Source organism: Pongo pygmaeus, chromosome 2 (genome assembly GCF_028885625.2).
Source record: "Pongo pygmaeus isolate AG05252 chromosome 2, NHGRI_mPonPyg2-v2.0_pri, whole genome shotgun sequence".
NCBI classification, from domain to species: Eukaryota; Metazoa; Chordata; class Mammalia; order Primates; family Hominidae; genus Pongo; species Pongo pygmaeus.
Genome location: NC_085930.1, coordinates 145,532,261 through 145,548,715, shown reverse-complemented (window position 1 = coordinate 145,548,715; position 16,455 = coordinate 145,532,261). Strand labels below are relative to the sequence as shown.

The following is a 16,455-nucleotide window of genomic DNA, read 5'->3' as shown; positions in this document are numbered from 1 at the left end:
AATCAAAACCACAATGAAGTACCACCTTACTCCTGCAAGAATGGCCACAATCAAAAAATCAAAAAATCAAAAAATAGATGTTGGCGTGGATGTGGTGAAAAGGGAACTCTTTTACACTGTTTGTGGGAATGTAAACTAGCATGGAGATTCCTTAAAGAACTGAAAGTAGATCCAGCAATCCCACTCCTGTGTATCTACCCAGAGGAAAAGAAGTTATTATACGAAAAAGATACTTGCACATGCATGTTTACAGCAGCACAATTCACAACTGCAAAAATATGGAACCAGCCCAAATATCCATCAATTAATGAGTGGGTAAAGAAAATATGGTGTTTTATATATATATATATATACACACACACACACACACACCCCATGGAATATTACTCAGCCATAAAAAGAAACAAAATAATGGCATTTGCAGCAACCTGGATGGAACTGGAGACCATTATTCTAACTGAAGTAACTCAGGAATGGAAAACCAAACATTGTATATTCTCCATTCATAAGTGGGAGCTAAGCTATAAGGACGCAAAAGCATATGAATGATAAGGGTGGTGGCGTGAGGGATAAAAGACTACACATTGGGTACAGTGTACATTGTTGTTGGGTGATGGTTGTACCAATCTCAGAAATCACCACTAAAGAACTTACTCATGTAATCAAACACCATCGGTTCCCCAAAAACCTATTGAAATAAAGTATTTTAAAAGTCTTATGTATAATCTTCATGCTCTCAGTCTCTCCTTTGATTCTAGTTGTATTAATTGCCTAATGTGCTGTGTAACAATAGTGGCTTAAAACAATACAAATTTGTGAACTTACAGTTCTAGAGGTCTTTAAGTCTAAAACAGGTCTTACAGGCCTGTTTGGCGTTTGCAGCAGCCTGGATGGAGTAGATTACAAAACTACAATCAAAGCCTGCATTCCTTCAGAAGGCTCTACAGAAGAATCTGTTCTTTGTCTATTCCAGCTCCTAGAAGCTGCCTACATTCCTTTGCACTTGGCCACATCATCAAGATTTCTGCTTTCAGCATCACATCCCTTTCTTGGACTAATTGATTCCCTCTGATAAGGACTCTTGTGATTACCAGAGCCCACTCAGATAATCCAGGACATCAGTAGCACAGGCAACCGAAAAGAGTCAAACTGGACTTCATCAAAATTAAGATCTTTTTAACATACTTTGCATATGAAAGGACACTAAATTAATATAGTGAAAAGGTAACCCACAGAAAGGAATATTTGGAAATCACATCTGATAGGACACTGATATTCAGAATATACAAAGAACTCTTACAAGTCAACAACAACAACAAAATCCAGCTGGGTGTGGTGACTCACACCTATAATCCCAGCACTTTGGGAGGCTGAGACAGGAGGATCCCTTGAGGCTAAAAGTTCAAGACCTGCTTGGGCAACATAGTGAGACCCCCATCTCTACAAAAAATAAATAAATGAGCCAAGCAGTGGCATGCACCTATAGTCCTAGCTACCCAGGAAGCTGAGACAGGAGGATCACTTGAGCCCAAGAGGATGAGATTGCAATGAGCCATGATTATGTCACTGTATTCCAGCCTGAGTGATACAGTGAGACTTTCTCTCTAAAAAGAATAAAATAAAAATCCAACACAAAAGTGGGGAAGGAATTGAATAGACACTTCTCCAAAGAAGATATGCAAACAATGAATAAGCACATGAAAAGATGATCATATCACCAGCCATTAGAAAAATCCAAATCAAAACCACAATAATACCACCTCACAACCATCACCACGGCTATTATTAAAAAAAAGATGATGATGACAGAAAATAACAAGTGTTGGTGAAGATGTAGAGAATTAGAACCCTTGTGCATTGCTGGTGGGAAGATAAGATGGTACAGCCACTGTGGAAACCCATATGGCAGTTCTTCAAAAAATCAGAAACAGAATTTTTTGAATATGGTAATATGATCCAGCAATTTCACTTCTGGATACAAACCCAAAAGAAGTAAAAGTGAGAACTCAAATAGATACTTGTACACCCATGTTCATAACAGCATTATTCACAACAGCCAAAAAGTGGAAGCAACCAAAGTGTCCATCATCAGGCGGGCGTGGTGGCTCATGCCTGTAATCCCAGCACTTTGGGCGGCTGAGGCGGGTAGATCACCTGAGGTCAGGAGTTCAAGACCAGCCTGACCAACATGGTGAAACCCCCATCTCTTTTAAAAATACAAAATTAACCAGGCATGGTGGCCCATGCCTGTAATCCCAGCTACTTGGGAGGCCGAGGCAGGAGAATTACTTGAACCCAGGAGGTGGAGGTTGCAAATGAGCCGAGATCGTGCCACTGCACTCCAGCCTAGGCAACAAGAGCAAAACTCCACCTCAGTGTCCCTCATCAGTTGAATGAGTAAACGTGGTAAATATAGATTCAATGGAACAGTACCAGCCTTTGGTGGGGGAGGAACTCTGACACATGCTACAATGTGAATACACCTTGAAGACACTGTACTCAGTGAAATAAGCCAGTCATAAAGGACAAATATTGTATGATTTAATTTCACTTACACATGGTTCCAGGAGTTGTCAAATTCATAGAGATAGAAAGTAGAATGGTGATTGCCAGAGGTTGGGGGGATGGCAGACCTGTGAGTTGTTGTTTAATGGGTACAGAGTTTCAGGTGGCAAAAATGAAAAAGTTATGCAAACAGGTGGTGGTGATGGTTGCATAACCATGTGAATATACTTAATACTGTACACTTAAAAATGGTTAAAATGGTAAATTTTATGTTACACATATCTTACCACAATAACTTTTTAAACACATGTACATGAATGCCAGTAGCCATATTATTCATAATAGCCATAAGGGAGAAAAAACTCAAATGCCTGTAAACTGATGAATGCATAAAATGTGGTATTAACTGTAAAATTACATAATTATTCAGCAATAAAAAAGAATGAAGTACTGAGAGGTGACAGCGTGCTGGCAGTCCTCAGAGCCCTCGCTCGCTGTGGGCGCCTCTTCTGCCTGGGCTCCCACTTTGGCGGCACTTGAGGAGCCCTTCAGCCCACCACTGCACTGTGGGAGACCCTTTCTGGGCTGGCCAAGGCCGGAGCCGGCTCCCTCAGCTTGAGGGGAGGTGTGCAGGGAGACGCGCCAGCAGGAACCCGGGCTGCGCACGGCGCTTGCGGGCCAGCTGGAGTTCTGGGTGGGCGTGGGCTTCGCCGCCTGCACTAGGAGCAGCCGGCGGGCCCTGCCGACCCCGGGCAATGAGGGGCTTAGCACCCGGGCCAGCAACTGCAGAGGGTGTACTGGGTCCCCCAGCAGTGCCAGCCCACCGGCACTGCGCTCGATTTCTCGCCGGGCCTTAGCTGCCTCCCCACGGGGCAGGGCTCAGGAACTGCAGCCCGCCATGCCTGAGCCTTCCCCCCCGCCCCCATGGGCTGCTGTGCCGCCTGAGCCTCCCCGACGAGCGCCGCCCCCTGCTCCACAGCGCCCAGTCCCATGGACCACCCAAGGGCTGAGGAGTGCAGGTGCATGGTGCAGGACTGGCAGGCAGCTCCACCTGCAGTCCCGGTGCGGGATCCACTGGGTGAAGCCAGCTGGGCTCCTGAGTCTGGTGGGGACTTGAAGAACCTTTATGTCTAGCTCAGGGATTGTAAATACAACAATGGGCACTCTGTCTCTAGCTCAGGGTTTGTAAACACACCAATCAGCACCCTGTGTCTAGCTCAGGGTTTGTGAATGCACCAATCGACACTCTGTATCTAGCTACTCTGGTGGGGACTTGGAGAACCTTTGTGTAGACACTCTGTATCTAGCTAATCTGGTGGGGACCTGGAGAACCTGTGTGTCTAGCTCAGGGATTGTAAACGCCAACAATCAGCACCCTGTCAAAACAGACCACTCGGCTCTACCAATCAGCAGGATGTGGGTGGGGCCACCTAACAGAATACAAGCAGGATGCCCACGCCAGCAGTGGCAACCCGCTCGGGTCCCCTTCCACACTGTGAAAGCTTTGTTCTTTCGCTCTTTGCAATAAATCTTGCTGCTGCTCACTCTTTGGGTCCACACTGCCTTTATGAGCTGTAACACTCACCGCGAAGGTCTGCAGCTTCACTCCTGAAGCCAGCGAGACCACGAGCCCACCAGGAGGAACCAACAACTCCAGACGCGCCACCTTAAGAGCTGTAACACTCACAGCGAAGGTCTGCAGCTTCACTCCTGAGCCAGCGAGATCACGAACCCACCAGAAGGAAGAAACTCCGAACACATCTGAACAACAGAAGGAGCAAACTCCAGATGTGCCACCTTAAGAGCTGTAACACTCACCGCGAGTGTCCGCGGCTTCATTCTTGAAGTCAGTGAGACCAAGAACCCACCAATTCCGGACACAGTACCAGTATGTGCTATAACATGGATGAACCTTAAAAACATCAAGCTGCTGGGTGCAGTGGCTCATGCGTGTAATCCTAGCTCTTTGGGAGGCAGAGGTGGGAAAATCACTTGAGCCCAGGAATTCAAGACCAGCCTGGGCGACACAGTGAGACTATCTCTACAAAAAAAAAAAAAAATCAAAAAATTAGCCTGGCATGGTGGCACAGTCCCAGCTACTCAGGAGACTGAGGCAGGAGGATCACTTGTGCCTGGATGGCAGAGGTTGCAGTGAGCTGTGATCAAGCACTGTACTACAGTCTGAGCAACAGAGCAAGACCTTGCCTCAAAAAAGAAAAGAACAAAACAAACAAAAAAAAAACATTGAGCTAAGTGAAAGAAAGCAGTCACAAAGGACCATATACTATATGATTCCATTTACATGAAAGGTTCAGAATGAGCAAATGTATAGAGACAGAAGGCAGATTAATGGTTTCCTAGGACACGGAGAGGGGAGCTTAGGAGTGACAACTAATGAGTATGGCATTGCTTTGGGAGGCGATTAAAATGTTCTAATATGGCTGGGTGCGGTGGCTCACAAGGTCAAGAGATCAAGACCATCCTGGCCACCATGGTGAAACCCCGTCTCTACTAAAAATACAAAAAATTAGCTGGGCATGGTGGCAGGCTTCTGTAGTCCCAGCTACTGGGGAGGCTGAGGCAGGAGAATCACTTAAACCTGGGAGGCAGAGGTTGCAGTGAGCCAAGATTTTGCCACTGCACTCCAGCCTGGTGACACAGCGAGACTCCGTCTCAAAAAAAAAAAAAAATTCTAATATTGTGGTGATGGTTGCACAACTCTGAATATACTAAAAGCTGAATTGTATACTTTTAATGAGTGAACTGTATAGTATGTGAATCATATCTCAATAAAACCTTTTTTTAAAAACCAACAAGACTAATGACTGAATGGAATCATAAAATAAAGCAAGGAGAGCCAGGCACGGTGGCTCACACCTGTAATCTCAGCACTTTGCAAGGCCGAGGCAGGCAGATCACAAGGTCAGGAGTTCGTGACCAGCCTGGCCAACATGGCGAAACTCCGTCTCTACTAAAAATACAAAAATTAGCCGGGTGTAGTGGCAGGCGCCTGTAATCCCAGCAACTTGGGAGGCTGAGGCAGGAGAATAGCTTGAACCTAAGAGTCGGAGGTTGCAGTGAGCAGAGATCATGCCATTGCACTCCAGCCTGGGCGACAAGAGCAAGACTCCATCTCAAAAGAAAAAAAAAAAGAAACAAAGAAAAAATAATAAAGGTGATGAATAAAAAGATAACAAGAACAGAAACATTACAGTTTGAATTCTTGCTCTGTCATTTATTATCTGTGTAACACTGAGCAAGTTATCTAACCTCTCTGCTTCAGTAACACCTACCTACAGGGCTGCTGTGAGGATTTAACAAAAAACGTAAAACAGTACAGTGCCTGAGACATAGCTGTCTTTCCCTGGCCTCTTCTCCTACCTAATGCTAAAAATTCTACCACCAATTTTATGGAAATATAAATTCAATGACAGTTGTATCTGAATTTTATGCTAAAGAAGTTATGTCTGTTCCAGGTGGCAAATAACTTAAAAGTCACCAATTATATGTAACTGGCAAGGCAATTTTCAACTAATTCACTGCAAGTTGATATTAAGGCACAGGAAAATATAAACTTTATCTCTCAACTTCTTTTTCTCCTTCTCGTCTTCATTTTTAAACACTTCTTTCCTCACCTTCCTGCCTTTTTAACTTATTCTTTATTCCAAACTACCAGTCTTACTTAGGGCTGCTATTTATCAGGAGAAAACGCAACAGTAACTTTTTTCCCTTTTATGTTAAGATAGAAAAAAAATGCTGAGCATGGCGGTGCACTCCTGTAGTCCCAGCTACTCAAGAGGATAAGGTGGGAAGATCGTTTGAGGCCAAGAGTTGGAGGCCGCAGTGCAATATGATGGTACCTGTGAACAGCCACTGTACTCCAGTCTGGAAAACACAGTGAAACCTCATTTCTTAAAAAATAAAACACAATATAAAAGATAGGGGCTGGGCGCGGTGGCTCACAACTGTAATCCCAGCACTTTGGGAGGCCAAAGCAGGTGGATCACCTGAGGTCAGGAGTTCGAGACCAGCCTGGCCAACATAGTGAAACCCCGTCTCTACCAATAACACAAAAATTAGCTGTAGTCCCAGCTACTTGGGAGGCTGAGGTATAAGAATCGCTTGAACCTGGGAGGCAGAGGTTGCAGTGAGCTGAGATTGTGCCATTGCATTCCAGCCTGGGCAATAAGAGCAGAACTCCATCTCAGAAAAAAAGAAAAAGAAAGATACGAAAAAAAAAAATGACTGATCATGTAGCTACAGGACAGTTCCAAACTCTGCCTAAGTAACTCATTAAAGTTCCCTAAACAAAAAATGAACAAACTTTAAAAACATGAGAATGAAAAGGCATACAAGAAAGTTTCCTTTGTGTTCACAGGTCTCTTATTTATCTGGAGACAAAACTGTATGACATCTACAGACTGTGACAGCAATTTCTTAGTACAGTTAGCCCTCTGTATCCATGGGTTCCGCATCTATGAATTCAACCAGCCGTGGATTTAAAACATTCAGGAAAAAAAAAAAGCACCTGTACTAAACATATACAGACGTTTTTTCCTTGTCATTATTCCCTAAACAATATAGTATTAACTACCTAAATACCATTTACAATGTATTAGGTAATCTAGAGATGAGTTCGAGTACACAGGAGAATGTGCACAGGTTATATGTAAATACTACCCCATTTTACACAAGAGACTCAAGCATACTCAAATTTTGGTATCTGCAAGGAGTCTTGGAACCAATACCTCATGGATACCAAAGGACAAGTATATACTATCCATAACCAAGTTTTACTGCAAAAGAAAAAAAAAGGGATAACTATATACTACCTATAGGCAAGTTACTACCAAAAAATATATACTTTAAGTCAGGTGCTCTAAGAAGTTAGTGTTAATACAATTTTATTAACCCATGCTTCCATTTTAAGTATTCCCTCATTTGACTTTAATATTAAATGAAAATTTACTTTCAAACTACTTTAAAGGACAATGTCTTTCAAAGGGGCACCTGCCTTATAAATGCTTCCGGAATAAGATTCAGTAAAAGGATGTGGTTTAGAACAGATGAAATACCACTGTACTGCTGCTTCTGTACACGTTCAGATCAGAAAACTCCTATTAAAAACATGCCAAAATAAATAAATATTATGTCTGTGGAAGCTTTTAAGTTAGCCATTCCAACTTTATAACATTCTAAAAAGAACATATCTCTTAAGAAAGGTTGCTATAAAGAGCCCAGAACCTTTTCTCCCTCTACAAACCCCTTAACCTTGATGCCTAACTGTATTATCTCACTGTATTTCACTTCAGAAATATTTACTGGACAATGAGTGCACAGAGTAAGTATGCTAAGTGGTTTTAATACATTGTCATTAATCACCACAGCAAACTGATAAAATCAGTATTAATATCACCATTTTTAACTGAGAAACTAAGGCTTCAAAGGTTTAAGTATGCTGGGTGCAGTGGCTCACACCTGTAATCCCAGCACTTTCAGAGGCTGAGGCAGGCAAATCACTTGAGCCCAGGAGTTGGAGGCCAGCCTGGGCAACATGGCAAAATCCTGTCTCTACAAAAAATTCAAACATTAACCAGTCATGGTGGCATGCACCTATAGTTCCAGCTACTTAAGCAGCTGAAGAGTTATCGAGCCACTGTACTCCAGCCTAGGTGACAGAGCAAGACCCTGTCTCAAAAAAGTTTAAGTAATATGCCCAAGGTTATAGCTGGAAAAGACAATTCCCTCCTTTTATAATTTCTATTATGTAAAATTTCAAATACACATTAAAGAAGAGGACAAACCCCTTAAACCCATCATGTAGCTAAAATCATTAACTCATGGCCACAATATCCACATTCTCACCCATTCCTGTTTCCTTGCTTAAGTATTTTGAAGCAAAAAACTTGTCTGTAAATATTTCAGTGTATACCTCTAAAAATTTGTCTGTAAATATTTCAGTGTATACCTCTAAAAAATATTTTCATCCATAAATAAGTAAATATCTCTAAAACATAAGAACTTGGGCAGGTGCAGTGGCTCACACCTATAATCTCAACACTTTGGGAGGCCGAGGTGGGCAGATCACTTGAGGTCAGGAGTTCAAGACCAGCCTGGCCAACATGGTGAAAAACCGTCTCTACTAAAAATACAAAAATTGGCCAGGCGCGGTGGCAGGTGCCTGTAATCCCAGCTACTTGGGAGGCTGAGGCAGGAGAATCCCTTGAACCCAGGAGGAGGAGGTTGCAGTGAGCCAAGATCGGGCCACTGCACTCCAACCTGGTCAATAGAGTGAGACTCCCTCTCAAAAAAAGAAAAAAAAAAAAAAAAAAAAAAAAAAAAAAGTCAGGCATGGTGGCTCAAGCCTGCACTTTGGGAGGCCAAGGCAGAAGGATCACCTCAAGACCAGCCTGGCCAACATGATGAAACCCCATCTCTACTAAAAATACAGAAATTAGCCGGGCATAGTGCCACACACACATAATCCCAGCTACTCTGGAGGCTGAGGCACAAGAATCACCTGAACCCAGGAAGCGGAGGTTACAGTGAGCAAGGCTGCACCACTGCACTCAAGCTTGGGCCACAGAGCAGGACCCTGTTTCAAAAAAAAAGACAAGACAAGAACTCAAAGCTGTACTCTATCATTCTCATTAAGCTATACTTTCTTATAGAATAAATAAAACCCAAGGTACCCTCTGATCTCAAACTACTTAATAAAAGGTAACATTTCAGAACTTTCAAATGCATATGACAAGGAATAGCTATAGTGGAGGCAGCCAACTTAATCATCCCTCTTTCTTGAAACTGCTGGTTTCCTTACCCCTATATTAAATTGGTTTCCCTCCCTCCACGCCACCTGCTTCTGGTTTCCATTTCTGGCTCCTCATTTTCCTTCCACTGAGCCATCTGCTCTTCTCACATATACCCTCTCTCTAGATAGCTCCTTCATTTTTATAACTTCATCGTATCACCTCTGGCCTAGACTCCGTAATTTGAATTGTGTTCTCTAATCCAAGCTACTGTTCCTCAACATTTCTACTTAAATATCTTGCTATCACCTCAATCTGAATATGCATCAATCTCCAAAAATTGAATATGCATCATCTCCAAAAATCCAGCTCTTCTATCTTATTTACCAATCTATTAATTATAATTATAAATCATTATCTTCCAATTCACCCAGGCTCCCCTTAAGTCACACATCAATTTGTGTTGGTTTTTCTCTTGAAATGTCTCTCATCCATCCTTTTCTGTTCCATTTACACTGACATCACTAAAACTCAAGCCTTCAGCAACTCACCTAAATTATCATAAGAGCTCTTGGTTAAAATTCAACTATCTCCATTTCAGTCTGTTCTATATAATAGATTCCCTCCAACAACATATCTACTAAATGACTAATGTATCCTAAGCACTGGCCAATTAATGCAGGGATAAAACAGTGAGCAAAACAGACACCTCTTTCTAGCAGAGGAATTAAAATTTTTTCAAATAAAATAATTATACGTTGCAAAAAATGCTGTGACAAAGATTAACACAGTGCTATCATAAAGGACAGAGAATATGAGTGCTACTCTAATTAGAGCTTTTAGTTAGAGATAAAAAATTTAGTGGACATTTTAAGGATGAAGACGAGGCAGTCATGTAAATATTTAAAGTAGAGTGCTCCAAGCAAAAGAAACTGCAAAGCACATAGGTTCCAGGAGGGGAAAAAAAAAAATCTCACGTTACAGAAAATGACCGTGTGGATAGAGATGTGGCCAGAGAACAAGGGCAAAAGTGGTACAATGTGAGGTTGGGAGAGACACAGGCCAATTTTATTCTACATGTAATAATAAGTAGGCCAGGCATGGGGGCTCATGCCTGTAATCCCAGCACTTTGGGAGGCCAAGGTGGACAGATCACATGACGCCAGTAGTACGAGACCAGCCTTAGCCAACATGGTAAACCCTGTGTCTACTAAAAAACACAAAAAATTAGCCGGGTGTGGTGGCGCATGCCTGTAATCCCAGCTACTTGGGAGGCTGAGACACAAGAATTGCTTGAACCCAGGAGGCGGAGGCTGCAGTGAACTGAGATCACACCACTGCACTCCAGCCTGGGCAACAGAATGAGACTCTGTCTTTAAAAAAGTCATGTAATAAGAAGGGTTTTAAGCAAGGAAATTATAATCCAATACACGCTGTGACAGAGACTGCTAGTATTCACTAATGACTGTGTTCTCTTCATTAAGACACTGCTATACTACACTTCCCAGCCACCCCTGCAATTAGGTAAGATCACATGACTCAGTTCTGACCAATGGAACTGAATGGGTAAAAGTGATATATGCCACTTCTAGCCTGGACCCTAAAATCTTTCTCCACACACACTTCCCCTTCCAAAACAATCTGAGAAGCCAAAGCTGATTATGATGGTGACATAAGACACAGGTGCCTGTGCTCCAAGTGACTGCATAAAGCAAAGGTGCCCCTCAATACACACACACACACACAAACACAGAGTGATGTGAGAAAGTAATGTAAACTTTCATTGTATTATGCCGCCAAGTAAGATGTATTGTTGTATCATTAATGCAGAAATCTTAAAAACATTTCTCTGGCTGTTGTGTGCTGCTGTGTGAAGAATGAGTTAAATGGACAGACAAAAGTAAAAATAAAAAGACCTGTTCAGACTCAACAAAAACATAACCCAAATGAAAAATGGGCAAACGAACAAAATAGACATTTCTCGAAATATATACAAATAGCCAAAAAGTATATGAAAAGATGCTCATCATCACTAGCCATTATGGAAATGCAAATCAAAACCACAGAGATATCACCATTAAGATAGCTACTATTTAAAAAAAACACACAGGAAACAAGTGTTAGTGAAAATGTGATGATACTGGAACTCTTATGCATGGTTGGTGGTACTGTAAAATGGTGCAGCTGCTATGGAAAACGGTATGGTGGTTCCTCAAAAGATAAAAAATAGTTTACCATATAATCTAGCAATTCAACTTCTGGGTGTACATCAAAAAACTGAAAGCAGGAACCTGAACAGATATTTCTACATCCACGGTCATGGAAACATTATTCTTAACAGCTAAAATGTGGAAGCAACCCAAGCTGCTCATCAACAAATGAATGGATAAACAAAATGTGGTATATATAAGCAAAGGAATATTATTCAGCCTTAACAAGGAAGAAAATTTTGACATGTGCTACAAAACGGATGAACCTTCAAGACATTAAGTGAAATAAGCCAGCCATGGAAAGAAAATATATGATTCCATTTATATGAGGTACCTAGAGCAAACAAATTTATACAAACATAAAGGAGAAACATAGTGGTTGCCAGGGGCTAGGAGGAGGGGAGACTTGGGGAGTTGTAGTATGTATACAGTTTCAGTTTTACAAGATGAGAAAGTTCTGGGGATTGGTTGTACAACAATGTGAATATACTTAATACTGAACTGTATACTTAAAATGGTTAAGATGTTCAACTTTATGCTTATGCAGTTTACCACAATAAAAAATAGAAGCTGGGCGTGGTGGCTCACGCCTCTAATCCCAGCACTTGAGAGGCCAAGGCAGGCAGATTATGAAGTCAGGAGTTCAAGAACAGCCTGGCCAATATGGTGAAATCCCGTCTCCACTAAAAATACAAAAATTAGCCGGGCGTAGTGGCGTGCACCTGTAGTCCCAGCTACTCGGGAGGTTGAGGCAGAAGAACTGCTTGAACCCAGGAGGCAGAGGTTGCAGTAAGCCAAGACTGCACCACTGCACTCCAGCCTGGGTGACAGAGTGAGATTCCATCTCAAAAAAAATTAAATAAAATAAGAGGCCAACAGTGTAAGTGAAGAGATGATGGTTGCTTGACTTGAGTAGTATGGTGATGCAGAGAGAGAACAGTAGACTTCAAGATGTATTTGGAGGTAGAAAAGACAGGATTTTGCTGATGGACTGGAAGTATGTGACAATTAGAATGAGGAAAAGAAAGGTATCAAGTATGACACCTCGGCTTCTAGCTACTGAGTGGATGTCAATACCATTTAATGAAATGAGAAAGACGAATGAACAAATGTAGGGTGGAGCGCAGAAAGCAGACCTGGAGTGCAGTTTAAGAATGAAGGGATCAAGAGTTTGTTGGCTGGGTGTGGTAGCCTAACATCCGTAATCCCCACACTTTGGGAGGCTGAGGCGGAAGGACTGCTTGAGCCCAGGAGTTCAAGACCAGCCAGGGCAAAGAAGTGAGAACCCCATCTCCACAAAGGGTCAAAAAATTAGCTAGTATGGTGGCACACACACCTAGCTGGTCCTAGCTACATGGGAGGCTAAAACATGAGGATCCCTTGAACCTAGGGGATTGAGGCTGCTCTCTAGCATAGGTCACAGAGCAAGACCCTGACTCAAAAAAACAAACAAACAAAAAAAGTTTGTTGATTGCCTTAAGTTCAAGATCCATGAGATATCAAGTGGCAACATCAAGGAAACACATTCTCACTGTTCTGGAGGCCAGAAGTCTGAAATCAAGGTATTTCCGCAGGAACGTGTTCCTTCTGAAGATGCTAGGAAGAATCCGCTCTAGGCTCCCTCCTAGTTGGCTTGTAGATAGTCATCTTCTCCCTGGTGTTCTGTCTCTGTGTCAAAATCTCTCCCTTTTTTAAAAGGCCTGAAGTCATGCTGGATTAGGGTCCACCTTAATAACCTCATTTTAACTTGTTTACCTCTGTAAAGACCCCACTTCGAAATAAGGTCACATTCTTTTTTTTTTTGAGACGGAGTCTCGCTCTGTCACCCAGGCTGGAGTGCAGTGGCATGATCTCGGCTCACTGCAAGCTCCACCTCCCAGGTTCACGCCATTCTCCTGCCTCAGCCTCCTGACTAGCTGAGACTACAGGCGCCCACCACCACACCCGGCTAATTTTTTTGTATTTTTAGTAGAGTCAGGGTTTCACCGTGTTAGCCAGGATGGTCTCATTCTCCTCACCTCGTGATCCACCCATCTCAGCCTCCCAAAGTGCTGGGATTATAGGCGTGAGCCACTGCGCCCGGCCTGTTTTGTTGTTGTTTCTTTTTTTAAATATACTTTAAGTTCTAAGGTACATGTGCCCAACGCGCAGGTTTGTTACAGAGGTATACATGTGCCATGTTGGTTTGCTGCACCCATCAACTTGTCATTTACATTAAGTATTTCTCCTAATGCTATCCCTCCCCCAGCCCCCCACCCCCCAACAGGCCCCAGTGTGTGATGTTCCCCTCCCTGTGTCCATGTGTTCTCATTGTTCAACTCCCACTTATGAGTGAGAATATGCAGTGTTTGGTTTTCTGTCCTTGTGATATTTTGCTGAGAATGGTGGCTTCCAGCTTCATCCATGTCCCTGCAAAGGACATGAACTCATTCTTTTTTATGGCTGCATAGTATTCCATGGTGTACATGTGCCACATTTTCTTTATCCAGTCTATTGTTGATGGACATTTGGGTTGGTTCCAAGTCTTTGCTATTGTGAATAGTGCACATAAGGTCACATTCTTAAGTACTAGGGATTAGGAATTCAACATATCTTTTTGAGGGAGATATAACTCAATCCATAATATCTGGCTAAACAACTCTTTATTTTAGATTCTGTTACAGTAATTGGTGTGGTCTCCATTTTCCTGACTAGGCTTTAATTGAAAGTGTATATCTATTTTCTTTCACTTTTCCAGGATACCCAGAGAGCCTCTCATTCTGCAAAATCATGTTCCTTGACTCTGGGAATTTTTCTGAATATTTTACTGATAATTCCTTCTTTTCTCTGATGTCTACTAGTACTTCTGTTATTTGGAAGTTGACCTCTGACTGACTTTTTAATTTTCTTTTCTCATTTATTTTCCATCTTTTCCTCTACTTCATGAAAGGACTCCTTTACTCTAACCTCAACCTTTCTATTGAGTGTTCTATTGAGCCTTTTTTTGTTGTTCTGATTGTTCCCAGTTTTTTTTTCTATTTCTTTTGGTTTCTTATATGAGAAGCTTTCTTCACATGTCTGGTGATCCTTGATTATCTCCTCATATTTAAAAGGAGGGCCATAAAAGCTATTGTAAATAACATAGATTCTCTTCTTGGGTTAGTAAGAGAACCATCCTCCAAATTCCTACTTGATTGTCAGAATTCTGGAAGCCAAAGAGAAGAGGCCTCAGTAAGGGTCTCAATATTGAGCATTTTAACTTAATTCAGTGTTTTCTGTAGAACGCTTGACCTCCAATTGTGTCTAGAGCCCACCCTCAGTGTCAGAAACAATAGTCAGTCTTCTTGCTGGGGTACTCAAGAAGGCAGTAGGTCGGTGATACAAACTAATGAAGGAATCTAGACTCAAGCTTTCTTTAAAAAAAAAATAGCTTTATTGAGATATAACTCAGATTATCATAAGACTCACTCATTTAAAGTATACAATTCAATGTTTTATTCAGAGTTGTGCAACTATTACAATGAATTTTAGAAAATTTTTGTCACCCCAGAAAGAAACTCCATACCCTAGAGTCACTTCCCATTTCCCTCAAACCTCCCCTACTCCCACTCCTACGCAACCACTCTATCTCTACAAATACACAATTGCTGGACACTTCATACAAATGGAATCATACAATGTGGTCTTCAGTATACTTAGCACATTTGTTTGTTTGTTTTTGAGACAGAGTCCCACTCTGTCGCCCTGGCTAGAGTGCTGTGTCACTATCTCGGCTCACTGCAACCTCCACCTCCCCAGTTCAAACGATTCTCCTGCTTCAGCCTCCCGGACTGGGATTATAGGTGTCCGCCACCACATCCGGCTAATTTGTGTGTTTATAGTCGAGACGGGGTTTTACCATGTTGGCCAGGCTGGTCTCAAACTCCTGACCTCAAGTGATCTGCCCGCCTTGGCCTCCCCAAAGTGCTGGGATTACAGGTGTGAGCCACCATGTCCGGCCTACTTAGCATGTTTTAAAGGTTTATCTGTGTTATAGCATGTATCATACAATACTGTGGTCGTTTGTGACTGGCTTCTTTCACAGCATAATGCTTTCAAGGTTCATCATGTTATAACATGTATCAGTTCTATATTCCTTTTTACTGCCAAATAGTATTTAATTGTGTGGATATACATTACATGTAACCATTTATCAGGTGATGGACATCTGAGTTGCTTCTACTTTGGGGCTATTATGACTGAGCTGCTTCTTTAACAGATTTTCAAGAAATCCTCCTGTTTTTAGCACCACCCTCACCTCCTCCCTGCCAAAAATACCTGATGTTGCCAATTCCTGAGCCTAAGTAGGATTTTCTACTTTTGCTCCTGCCAGTTAGGATTGAACATTTTTAAGTCCACTAAGAAGTTTCCCATCAGTTCACTTGCTTTCCAGTTTCCAAATTTTATTGTTGCCGTCTCTTCTTTCATTCTCCTTACCTGTGTAGTTCAAATCTTCTAAAAGTATCCTTTACTGTCACCTTGCTGGGCTATCAAAGGGAGTAAAAGTAAATGTGTCTTTCACTCAGCCATCTTTACTTAGAAGTCCTTTCAATTATTTTTAGCCTTCATTCTTTCTCATGTATAGATTTGAAGGCTATAACTCTTCCTCTAAGCATGGCTCTATACACATCCTTTAAGTTATACTATATTTTCATGGTTCTGTTCTAAATAGTTTAATGTTATTTCTTCTCTAATCCCCGAATTTCTCAAGAATATATTGCTTATCTTCAAACAGCTGACAATTTTCTAGTTTTTTTTGGTAATCCATTTCTTGCTTAATTCCAACATGTCAGAAAACACTCAAGAATTGATTATTTTTATCTTTTTTATTGTCCAGCATGTGTCAATTTGGGAAAAACTTTCACAGGCACTTAAAAACAATCTGCATTCTGTAGGTATTAGGTGAAATGTTCAATGCATGTCAATTAGATTCATTTGATAATTATAGTGTTTAAATCTTTTATATATTTTTG

General features: G+C 41.8%; 1 protein-coding gene across 6 annotated transcripts in view; it reads right to left on the bottom strand.

The window, feature by feature from the left end:
• NCK1 (NCK adaptor protein 1) overlaps nucleotides 1-16,455 on the bottom strand; it is a 100,427-nt gene that overhangs the window by 63,481 nt on the left and 20,491 nt on the right. The window lies entirely within an intron of this gene.